The sequence below is a fragment of the Dioscorea cayenensis genome, chromosome 1 (assembly GCF_009730915.1).
Source record: "Dioscorea cayenensis subsp. rotundata cultivar TDr96_F1 chromosome 1, TDr96_F1_v2_PseudoChromosome.rev07_lg8_w22 25.fasta, whole genome shotgun sequence".
Taxonomy (NCBI): Eukaryota; Viridiplantae; Streptophyta; class Magnoliopsida; order Dioscoreales; family Dioscoreaceae; genus Dioscorea; species Dioscorea cayenensis.
In genome coordinates, this window is record NC_052471.1 from 18,129,534 (window position 1) to 18,141,456 (window position 11,923).

At 43.2% G+C, this 11,923-nt stretch overlaps 2 non-coding genes across 2 annotated transcripts; one reads left to right on the forward strand and one right to left on the reverse strand.

Annotated features, from left to right (window-relative positions):
* Positions 1-2,351: 2,351 nt before the first annotated feature.
* Positions 2,352-2,458, forward strand: LOC120266512. The gene has a single exon (XR_005538192.1). It is a non-coding gene; the product is annotated as a small nucleolar RNA R71 (small nucleolar RNA).
* A 5,024-nt stretch (positions 2,459-7,482) lies between these two features.
* Positions 7,483-7,589, reverse strand: LOC120266952. Its single transcript, XR_005538340.1, has one exon. It is a non-coding gene; the product is annotated as a small nucleolar RNA R71 (small nucleolar RNA).
* Between the last annotated feature and the right edge of the window lie 4,334 nt (positions 7,590-11,923).

Here is an 11,923-nt window from a genome sequence, read left to right on the forward strand (position 1 = left end):
GGCAACCGCATGCCCCTGTGCCTTCTCTGGATGAGCTCGCAGTATACACCCACGGGCGCGTGGAAATTCCACACGCCCGTGTGTTTTCTCTGGATGACTTAGAAAAACCTACAGGCTCTGCAGAACTATTCTGAACATGTTTACACACTCAGAGCCTACTATATTATGCAAAATTTACCAGATAAAAACACGAAATAGAAGTCAAACGACCAAACTTTGCCAACTCTCAACAAAACACACAATGAGTTCTTTTAAAAACCCACAACAACAGCGCAGCACAAGCACTTAAAAATTGAAACAGCAACACCTAACAGTTTATTCATGAAAACAAACTAAACTAAAAGGTGCGAGAACAATAAACACTTGGGTTGCCTCCTAAGAAGCGCTTGTTTAACGTCACTAAGCTTGACGTATCTTTCTTACCTCACGGGGTCCATAAATGAAGATTACCCTCTTACCCATGGCTTGAAAGCATGATGAGCAAAGTCTCTTGAGGGTAGAGGGTGTACTCTCGGGCTTCGGATCACCTAGCAATGGTTCGTCGAACTTCCTTGGCTCATGTACGTCTCCAACAGTCTTGGAGCGTTTTCGGTGGCGTCTCCGAACCCTCTTCATTTTCCGGAGCACCGTCTTCAAGATCCCCGGGGTAGATGTTTCTTCTCCAGTCGAACCAAGCATCATTACTTCTTTATTGCTTTCATCTTGGTCGAACAAACCTTTATATGGATCCGGGTTGAACATTTCATGCACATATTCATCAACAAGCTCATCAGTAGTGTCTAGAAAGTATAAAGTGTCATCGAAATCAAGAGAATGCCGCATGGCTTCAGCAAGGCGGTATGTGAGCTTGTCATCTCCAACTCTCAATGTGAGCTCTCCGTCGTCCATGTTAATCAATGCTGTGGAAGTCCGCAAGAACGGTCTCCCAAGTATCAAGGGTACATCCGCATCCTCATTGACATCTAGCACTACAAAGTCAACCGGAAAATGTACTTGTCCACCTTGACAAGCACGTCTTCAATGATGCTTCTCGGATGTCGTACCGTTCAGTCCGCCAATTGTCAAGTCATCTGAGTAGGCCTAGGCTCTCCTAAGCCTAGCTTTTGAAAGAAAGTATATGGCATGACATTGATACTTGCCCCTGAATCTGCCAATGCCATTTCCTCACCTAAGTTGCCGATGTTACACGGAATGATGAAGCTTCCCGGGTCTTTCTTCTTGTTCGGCATGTTCTTTTGCAAAACCGCCGAGCATGAAGCATCTAGCACCACTGAAGCACTCTCCTCCAATTTCCTTTTGTTGGTCAATAGGTCTTTCAGGAACTTCACGTACTTAGGCATTTGAGCCAATGCCTATACAAAAGGAATATTGATGTGGAGTTGCTTGAATAGACTCAGGAACTTCTTAAACTGTTCATCCCCTTGGTCATTGTTCAATCAAGAGGGGTAAGGGATTCTTGGCTTGAATGGTGGGGGTGCACCTCTTTCGCATTGTTTACTACGTCCTCAACCTCTACAACCTCGGGTTCATGTTCTTTCGGCTTTTCACTCGGAAGCCTCCTTTCAACCTCACGACCACTTCTCAAAGTGATCGCCTTCACATGTTCTCTAGAATTGGTTTCCGTGTTGCTTGGTAAACTTCCATGTGGCCTTTCGGAGAGAGACTTCACAATTTGCCCCACCTGATTTTCAAGGTTGTGCAAGGAGGCGGTGTGATTGCGAAGTGTAGCCTCGACTAATTCAAACCTTGTATTTGCCGATTGAACAAATCTAGCCAAGTGCTTCTCCAAATCTGTCATTCGGGTTTCCAAGCCTGAAATTCTGGTTTCCACTTGAGGGGCTTGTTGTTGTTGTTGGAAACCTGATGGCCCCATCGTCTTCTGTGGTCCTTGATTACTCCATGAAAAATTGGGATGATTCTTCCAACCTGAATTGTAGGTGTTGCTGTATGGATTCCCTTGAGGTCTCATGCCATTACCTACAAAGTTAACGTTCTCAACTGAAGAAACATCACCAATGACGTTTGGGCAACCGGAGGAAGCATGTCCTCCACCACAACCTGTGCAATTGGTCATGGCCGCAACTCTATTCGAAGCTATAAGATCTAGCTTCTTACTCAAACTCTCCACTTGGGCAGCCAATGAAGTTACCGAATCAATTTCATGGAGACCGGCCACTTTTTTCTTCTCCCTAGCGTTCCACTGGTAGCTATTTAACCCCATTTCCTCAATCAATTGACGAGCCTGATCGGGGATCTTGCTACCTAAGCTACCTCCTACCGCCGCATCCAAGAGTTGCCCTGTACTCGGGTTCAAACCATTGCAGAAGGTTTGAACAATCATCCACTCCGAGAATCCATGTTGCGGACACTTTCGCTGGAGTTCCTTGAGCCTTTCCCATGTCTCAAATAGAGACTCCAATTCCAACTGCACAAAGGATGAGATCTCATTCCTAAGCTTTGCTGATTTCCCCGGAAGAAAATAACGGGCTAGAAAAGCTTCTACCATCTCCTCCCATATAGTGATTGATGCTCTAGGTAATGAGTGTAGCCACTGCTTTGCTCTCCCCTTTAAGGAAAATGGGAAGGCTCTCAATTTGATGGCATCATCCGTCACACCATTTATCTTTAGCATGTTGCACACCTCGAGGAAGCTCTCTCTACATCTGCTTTGGATCCTCATCGTCGAAACTGTTGAATTGTGCGGACTACTAAAACATATGGATGAATGCCGGCTTTAGCTCAAAGTTCTGAGCTGTAATTGGGGGACGCACAATACTCAATTGTGTCCCCAACACTGAAGGTCTGGCATAATCGGAGAGTGTTCGTTGTTGCTCATTTTGTTCTGCCATGTTTTCAGATCCTTCTACTTCCAAATCAGCTGGATTATGTTGTTCTTGCACAGGTTCTTTCCCTTTTCTTCTAAGTGTACGTTCAAGCTCAGGGTCTCCTTCAATCAATATTGATGGATTCCCTCGGGTCATAACCTGGAGCTGCACCAAAAAGAAAGAAAAAGACAATCAGATCGATGATAGAATAAGAAGATAGGAATTAGAATGTGTGGTGAAATAGCTAAGAAAACAAAGTGCAAAGTATCTCTAAATGCCCAGATCCCCGGTAACCGCGCCAAAAACTTGACAAGATCCCCTTGCGTATATCCCGCAAGTGCACGGGTTTGTCGAAGTAATAATCCCGGGTGAGCGGGTATCGAATCCACAGGGAGTAGGGAGTAAAGACACTTAATTCGATTCTTAGCTATGTGGAATATCAACAATGATAAGTGTGACAATGATTCAATTCTCAACAATTAAAAGCAACAAGTAAGAGAGTAAAAGTAAGGAGGAGGTAAGGCAATCGATAAAGATGGGGTACTCGGATGATGCTTCACCTAGGATAATCGTTTCAAGTGCAAGAACTCTCTATTATGCTTCCTAATTAATGCAATGGTAAGTCGTGGAAATCCTTATATACATAGTCCCAAATCTAAGGTCAACTATGCCTAACTCTATTCATGTCCCGGAGGAGAGATTAAATAACCTCTCAACCTCGCACTCAAATAAAGTTGCAATGAGCTCTAGGGATTCCAGGTGATAAATCTCTTCCTAATTATAGACCTAACCCTTTCGTCCAGGCGGAATGTCCCTAACCACAATTAAGCCCTAGATACTAAGATCCCCTCAACGCTTCACTCCGTTGCACGCGCAATTAAGCCCCAGCGGAGATTTATCCCTTAGATCATTCACTCTACTATAGCCACAAAGAACTCGAGGAACGGAGGTAGAATCTATCACGTCGGAGGGGAAAGTGGACGCTCCTGTACCTCTCGACTCACCCTCTCAACCCTCTCCAACCTAGCTTTGTCTAACGCTCGTGGTGTGTCACTCACTCACAAGGTTACCTACAAGAACTCTCAACCCTAGTGTCACTCTAGAGGAAATGTTCATACGATCAAGCATTCAAGGTTGGAACTCACAATAAACATCAATTTATTGAAAGCATAATAAAGAAGTTCAAAGAAACGAATACATCCTAGAGTTCACAATCACCCAAGTACCCACTAGGGGTTTAGCTCTCCATGGAGCTAAGTACAATCAAAGAAATCGAATGTAAAAGCAATGAATCCATAAAGAAACCCCCTTGATGATCATGTCGATGGTCTTGTGGAGAGTCCTCTACTCGTCACAAGGGATGCTTTGTCCGGCCTAGGATACACCTCGCCGGATCGATGCCAACGAAAGCTCTTCCAATAACCTTCTTCCAAATGACGTGCTATGTCGGAGTCGTAGAACCTCTCCAAAAATCCTAGCCAATACCCCTCAAAACTCTAGCCGAAGCCCTCTCTCAAATTGGGGAAAAGATGGAGAAAAGAATACCAAAATCGGGGCTGAATCGGCTTTAAATAGGACTGGAATCGGGCTACTCCACGAGCGTGGGAGGTACACGCGCCTGTGCGGAATTTCCACACGGGCGTGGATAATTTCCACACGCCCGTGTGGATTCTCTGTTTCTCTGATTTCTCGGCCGGCAGTGAACAGTGCTGGTACAGTGCATGCTACAATGTTGCTGCATTACTCTACTACAGTCTTCGACCTGAATAACTTCTCAATTCCATATTTTCATCGGGGTAACGCAAACGGGCACACGTTTATGTCGTGAATCACTTGCTTCTTCATTGATATACATGTTGGTGGAGCTCTTGTTCTTATGTGCATAAGTCAAAATGCTCGAGTGTGACTGCCTTTGTGCCCCTCCAAATGGATGTGCTCACTCGAATGCGAGGAGGTTCGCACATACTCTAGCATCTCACACCTGACCTAAGTCTTCGCGTTTGAACCTTAGCAAGATTTCCTCCAAAATAGGTGCATTATGATCCACATTGGCCTATTTCCTTCATACTCGGCCTCACAACCCTACCTGCATAAAAGTAACATAAAAACACACATATTAGTGTAAAAACCCGAGAAAAGTAATGCTCAACATAAGGAATGAACACTTCGCATTCATATCGCACAAGCACTTATAAGTGCTTGTGGGATAAGAATGTGAAGTGTTCTTTACTTATAATAAGCATTACGTTTATTAGGTTTTATGGATAATACTTGTGCATTTGTGTTAGTTTCATGCATATAGGGTTGTGAAGTCGAATGTTAAAAAAGAAACCAATGTAGATCATGAATGCACTATTTGGAGAAAATCTTGAGAAGGGTGAAAAGAGAACATATAAGTCAGGTTCAAGATGTGAGAATGTGTACCAACCTCCATGTATTGAAGCTAGCATAATGGTTTGGAGTGGCACAAAGGCGAGACATTCGGGTATCCCGGCTTGTGCATTAATAGTAGGATTTTCCCCAATGAGGCCAGTTATTGAAAAAAGCAAAGCGATCTATGACGTAAACATGTGCCCGTTGATGTTAACTCGATGAAAAAATGGATTCAGGAGTGTTTCGGGCCGGCATTGCAGAGTATTGTAGCAAACAATTTAGCAAATTATTGTAGTAGGTAATTTTCATAGCCGGCCGAAAAAGAGAATTCCAGGGAATCCACACTGGTGTGTGGAAATTATCCACGCCATGCAGAAATTCCACGGCCGTGCGGCAAATCCAAAGGGGCGTGTGGATGCCCGATTTCAGCCCTATTTAAGCCGCGATTCAACCCTCGATTTCAAAGATTCTTTTCTTCATTCTTTCCCAAACTTGAGAGGGGGCTGCGGCTAGGGTTTTGAGAGGTATTCATAGGGTTTTTGGAGAGGTTTTTTAGCTTCAACATTGCACTCCACTTGGAAGAAGGTTATTGGGAGAGCTTTCGTCGGCACTGATCCAACGAGGTGTGTCCTAGGCCGGACAAGGGGACCTTTGGAAGAGACGAGGCTTCTCCACAAGACCATCATCATGACTATCGAGGGGGTTTTCTATGGATTAATTTCTTTTACATTCAATTGCATTATTGATTGTAACTAGCTCCATGGAGAGCTAAACCCCCTAGTGGGTACTTGGATTTGTGAACCTTAGGATGTATTTTTTTCATTAAACCTTCTATTATATTTTCATTAATTGATGTTTTATTTGAGTTCCAATCTTGAATGTTTGATTGAATGAATCCTCCCTTAGAGTGACACTAGGGTTGAGAGTTTATATTGGTAAGTCTTGTGAATGAGTGACACACCATGAAGGTTAGACAAAGCTAGATTGGAGAGGGTTAAAAGGTGAGTCGAGAGGTAGCGGAGCGTCCCCTTTCCCCTTTGATGTGATTTATACTACCTCCAATTCCTTTAATTATTTCCTGTCATAGTAGAGTGAATGGGCTAAGGGATGACCTTCCGCTAGGGCTTAGTTGTAGAGGCAACGGAGTGAAGCGTTGAAGTGATTTTAGCATCTAGGGCTTAATTCTGACTAGGGACCTCTCACCTGGACCAAAGGGTTAGGTCTATATCTAGGTAGAGGGTTGAAATTATCCGATTTCTCCTCCAGGAAATGGTATAGAGTTAGTCACCGTGGACCTTAGATTTGGGACCGTGTATTGAAGGATTTCCATGGCTTATTAATGCATAAGTTAGGAGACATAATAGTTGGTTTTGCACTTGAAACGATTGTACTAGGCGGAACAATATCCTAGTACCCCATTTATATCGATTGCCTTATCTCTCACTTACTTGTGCTTTTCTTTCTTGTTTTTTTTTATTCTTGATTACATTTCATCTTATCAACATAATCATTATTCATCTTCACTTGGTTAAGAAATAATTTAAGTATTTCTTTTCTTGCCTATTACGCGATAAACCCGTACACTTATGCGGACATGCACAAGGGGCATTGCTAAGTTTTTTTGACGCCGCTGTCGGGGAGTAGGTGTTTAGAGATACTTTGCACTGTGTTTTCTAAGCTATTTGTTCATTCATTCTATTTCACATCTTCTTTTTCTATCATCGCTCGATTTGTTCTTCTTCTTTTGGTACAAACCTCGTGTTATGACCCGAGGGAATCCTTCGATATTAATTAAAGAAGATCTCGAACTCAAATGTACACTATGAAGAAAATGGAAAGAACCTGTGCAAAAACCATCAAATCTAGCTGAAGTGAAAGTTGAAGGATCTGGCAACATGTCTGAGCAAAATGAACAGCAGAGACATTAGCGGATTATGCTGCACCATCATTATCGGGGACATAATCTAACATTGTGTGACCCCTGATTATTGCTTTGAACTTTGAGCTGAAACCAACATTTATCCAGATGATTCAGCAGTCAGCGCAGTTCAATGGTTTGACCGATGAGGATCCAAACAACGGCATAGAAAACTTCTTGGAAGTTTGTGATATGCTGAAGATTAACGGTGTATCGGATAATGCTATTAGATTTAGGGCTTTCCCATTTTCTCTAAATGGAAGAGCCAAGCAATGGCTTCATTCCTTGCCAAAAGCATCCATCACGACTTGGAATGAGATGGTCGAAGCTTTTCTTGCTAGATACTTCCCTCTGGGAAAGTTGGCCACGCTTCGCAATGAGATATCCTTGTTCGTGCAGATGGAATTGGAATCATTGTTTGACACATGGGAGCATTTCAAGGACTTTTTGCAGAGGTGCCCACAACAAAGATTTCCCGAATGGATGATCATTCAAACTTCCTATAATGGGTTAAATCCGAGTACAAGGCAATTACTAGATGCTGCCGTAGGAGGTATAATGGGGAGTAAAACCTCAGAAGAAGCCCAACAGTTAGTAGAAGACATGGCCATGAACAGTTATCAGTGGAATGCGTAGGAAAGGAAAAAGGTGGCCAAGCTCCATGAAATAGATGTAGTCACTTCTTTGGCAGCGCAAGTGGAATTATTGAGTAAGAAGTTAGACATTCTAACTTTGAATAGAGTGGCGGCCGTGACTACTTGCACCTGGTGTGGCGGAGGACATGATTCCTCTAATTTCCTAATCTCTATTGGTGATGTATCTTTAGTGGAGAAAGTTGACTTTGACGGTAATGCAATGAGGAACCAAGGTAATCCATATAGCAACACCTACAATCAGGGTTGGAAGTATCATCCCAACTTTTCGTGGAGCAACCAAGGACAACCAAAGGCCATGGCTCCACCAGGTTTCCAACAACAACAAGCCCCAAACATGGACAATAGAGTGTCCGGCTTTGAAACCTGAATAAACGACTTAGAGAAAGCCTTGACTAGATTTGTGCAATCATTAGATACAGGGTTCCAATCGGTCGAGGAAACACTTTGCAACCACACCGCTTCATTACACAACCTAGAAAATCAAGTGGGTCAAATTGCGAAGCCCTTATCGGAAAGACCACAGGCAAGCTTGCCAAGCAATATTGATAAGTGCTCGTGCGATAAGAATATGAAGTGCTCTTTAATTGTGTTGAGCATTACTTTTCTTGGGTTTTAATGCTAATATGGGTATATTTATGTTACTTTCATGCAGGTGGGGTTGTGAGGCCGATTATGAGAGAAAGAAGCCAATGTGAGTCGTAATGCCCTAATTTGGAGGAAATTTCACTAAGGTTCAAACGTGAAGACATAGGTCGGGTTCCAGATGCAGGAATGTGTGCCAACCTCCTCGTACTCGAGTTAGCACAACTATTTGGAGGGGCACAATTGCAGTCACATTCAAGCATTCTGACTTGTGCATATAGAACATGATGTCCACAAACATGTCTGTTATTAAAGAAGAAAAGAGATCCATGACGTAAATGTGTGCCCGTTTGCATTACCTCGATGAAAATATAAATGACAAGGTCCCCTTGCGTATATCGCGCAAGTGTACTGGTTTGTCGAAGTAATAATCCTAGATGAGCGGGTATCGAATCCACGGGGAATAGGGAATAAAAACACTTAATCCGATTCTTTGCTATGTGAAAGGTCAGTAGTGATAAGTGTGAAAATGATTCAATTCTCAAAAGTAAAAACAACAAGTAAGAGAGCACGAGAAAAGGAGGAGGTAAGGCAATCGATAAAGATGGGGTACTCGTTTAATGCTCCGCCTAAGATAATTGTTTCAAGTGCAAGAACCCCTATTATGCTTCCTAATCGATGCAATGGTGAGTCGTGGAAATCCTTAATCACATAGTCCCAAATCTAAGATCAACTATGCCTAACTCTATACTTGTCCCAGAGGAGAGATTAGATAACCTCTCAACTTCGCATTCGAATAGAGTTGCAAAGAGCTCTAGGGATTCCAAGTGATAAATCTCTTCCTAATTATAGACCTAACCCTTTGGTCTAGGTGGAAATTCCTTAACCACAATTAAGCCCTAGATACTAAAATCACCTCAACGCTTCACTCCGTTGCACGCACAACTAAACCCCAGCGGAGGGTCATCCCTTAGACCATCCACTCTATTATGGCTGCAAAGAACTTGAGGAACATAGGTAGAATCCATCACGTCGGAGGGGAAAGGGGACGCTCCTATACCTCTCGACTCACCCTCTCAACCCTCTCCAATCTAGCTTTGTCTAACGCTCAGGGTGTGTCACTTAATCACAAGGTTACCAACAAGAACTCTCAACCCTAGTGTCACTCTAGGGGAAATGTTCATACAATCAAGCATTCAAGGTTGGAACTCACAATAAACATCATTTAATTGAAAGCATAATAAAGAGATTCAATGAAACAAATACATCTTAGGGTTCACAAATACCCAAGTACCCACTAGGGGTTTAGCTCTCCATGGAGCTAAGTACAATCAAAGACATAGAATGTAAAAGCAATAAATCTATAAAGAAACCCCCTCGATGGTCGTGTCGATGGTCTTATGGAAAGTCCTCTACTCGTCGTCCAAGGATTCTCTCGTCCGGTATAGGATACGCCTCGACGGAAGCTTCCCTACCAACCTTCTTCCTAAGGAATGACGATGTCAGAGCCGTAGAACCTCTCCAAAACCTTAGCCAATACCCCTTAAAACCCTAGCCGAAGCCCTCTCTCAAGTTGGGGAAAAGATAGAGAAAAAAATACTGAAATCGGGGCTGAATCGGCTTTAAATAGGGCTAGAATTGGGCGACTACACGGGCCTGTAGATTTTTCACACGCCCATGTGGAATTTCCACACGGGCGTGGATAATTTCCACACGCCCGTGTAGATCCTCTGAATTCCAGTTTTCTCGGCCGGCTGTGAACAGTGCTGCTACAGTGTGACCATGTTCTTTAATGATAGACAAGTTGGTGGAGCTCTTGTTCTATGTGCATAAGTCGGAATGCTCGAGTGTGACTGCCGTTGTGCCCCTCCAAATGGATGTGCCAACTAGAATACGAGGAGGTTGGCACACACTCTAGCATCTCACACTCGACCTATGTCTTCACATTTGAACCTTAGCAAGATAGGTACATTACGATCCACAATGACTTCTTTCCTTCATACTTGGCCTTACAACCCTACCTGCATGAAAAAAACATAAAAACACACATATTAGTGTAAAAACCAGAGAAAAGTAATGCTCATCATAAGGAATGAACGCTTCGCATTCATATCGCACAAGCACTTATCAATGGATTCGGGAGTATTTCAGGCCGGTATTGTAGCAGGGTATTGTAGAAAATACTATAGCAAAATACTGCAATAGCACTGCTTACACCCGGCCAAGAAAATAGGAAAACAGAGAATCCACACGGGCGTGTGGAAATTCCACATGCCCGTGTGAAAAATCCACAAGGGCTCCCACATGGGCGTGTGGATGCCCGATTCCAGCCCTTTAAAAGCCGATTTCAGCCTTGATTTCAGCATTCTTTTCTCCATCTTTTCCCCAACTTTAGAGAGGATGGCAGCTAGGGTTTTTAGAGGTATTGGCTAGGGCTTTGGAGATCTTTTACGGCCCGAACATCGCGCGCCGTTAGGAGGAAGGTTAGTGGGAGTGCTTTTGTTGGCATCTATCCGGCGAGGTGTATCCTAGGCCGGACAAAGGGACCCTTATGACGAGTAGAGGACTCTGCACAAGACCATCGCCATGACTAACGAGGTGGTTTTCTATGGATGATTTGTTTTTACATTCGATTTCTTTGATTATATCTAGATCCATGGAGTGCTAAATCTCTAGTGGGTACTTGGGTATTTATGAATCCTAGGATGTATTCATTTCATTGAATCTCTTTATTCTACTTTCAATTAATTGATGTTTATTGTGAGTTCCAATCTTGGTGACTTGATTATATGAATACTCCCCTAGAGTGACACTAGGGTTGATAGTTCTTGTTGGTAACTCTTGTGAGTGAGTGACACACCATGAGAGTTAGACAAAGCTAGATTGGTGAGGGTTGACAGGGTGAATCGAGAGGTAGCGGAGCTTCCCCTTTCCCCTCTGGTGTGATCTATCCCACCTCCACATTCCAAGAGTTCTTTGCGGCCATAGTAGAGTGAATGGGCTAAGGGATAACCTTCCGCTGGTGTTTAGTTGCGAGTGCAATGGAATGAATCGCTGAAGTGATTTTAGCACCTACGGCTTTATTGTGGCTAGGGATATTCCACCTGGACCAAAGGGTTAGGTTGATACATAGGAATAGGGTTGATCAATTGGAATCCCTAGAGCTCATTATAATTCTATACTAGTGGGAGGTTGAGAGGTTATTCAATCTCTCCTCCGCGACATATATAGAGTTACGCATGGTTGACCTTAGATTTGGGATCATGTAATTAAGGATTTCCAATACTCATTGTTGCATCAATTAGGAAGTATAATAGAGGGTTCTTGCACTAGAAACGGTTATCCTAGGCGGATCAATATCCTGGTACCCCATCTTTATCGATTACCTTACCTTCTCCATCTTGTTGCTCTCTATCTTGTTGCTTTTATTTTCATTATCTCATATTTTGTCACACTTATCACTATTCATCTTCCACATTAGTTAAGAAACTACTTAAGTGTGTTTATTCCCTACTCTCTGTGGGTACGATACCCACTCATCTAGGATTATTACTCGATACCGTGACACT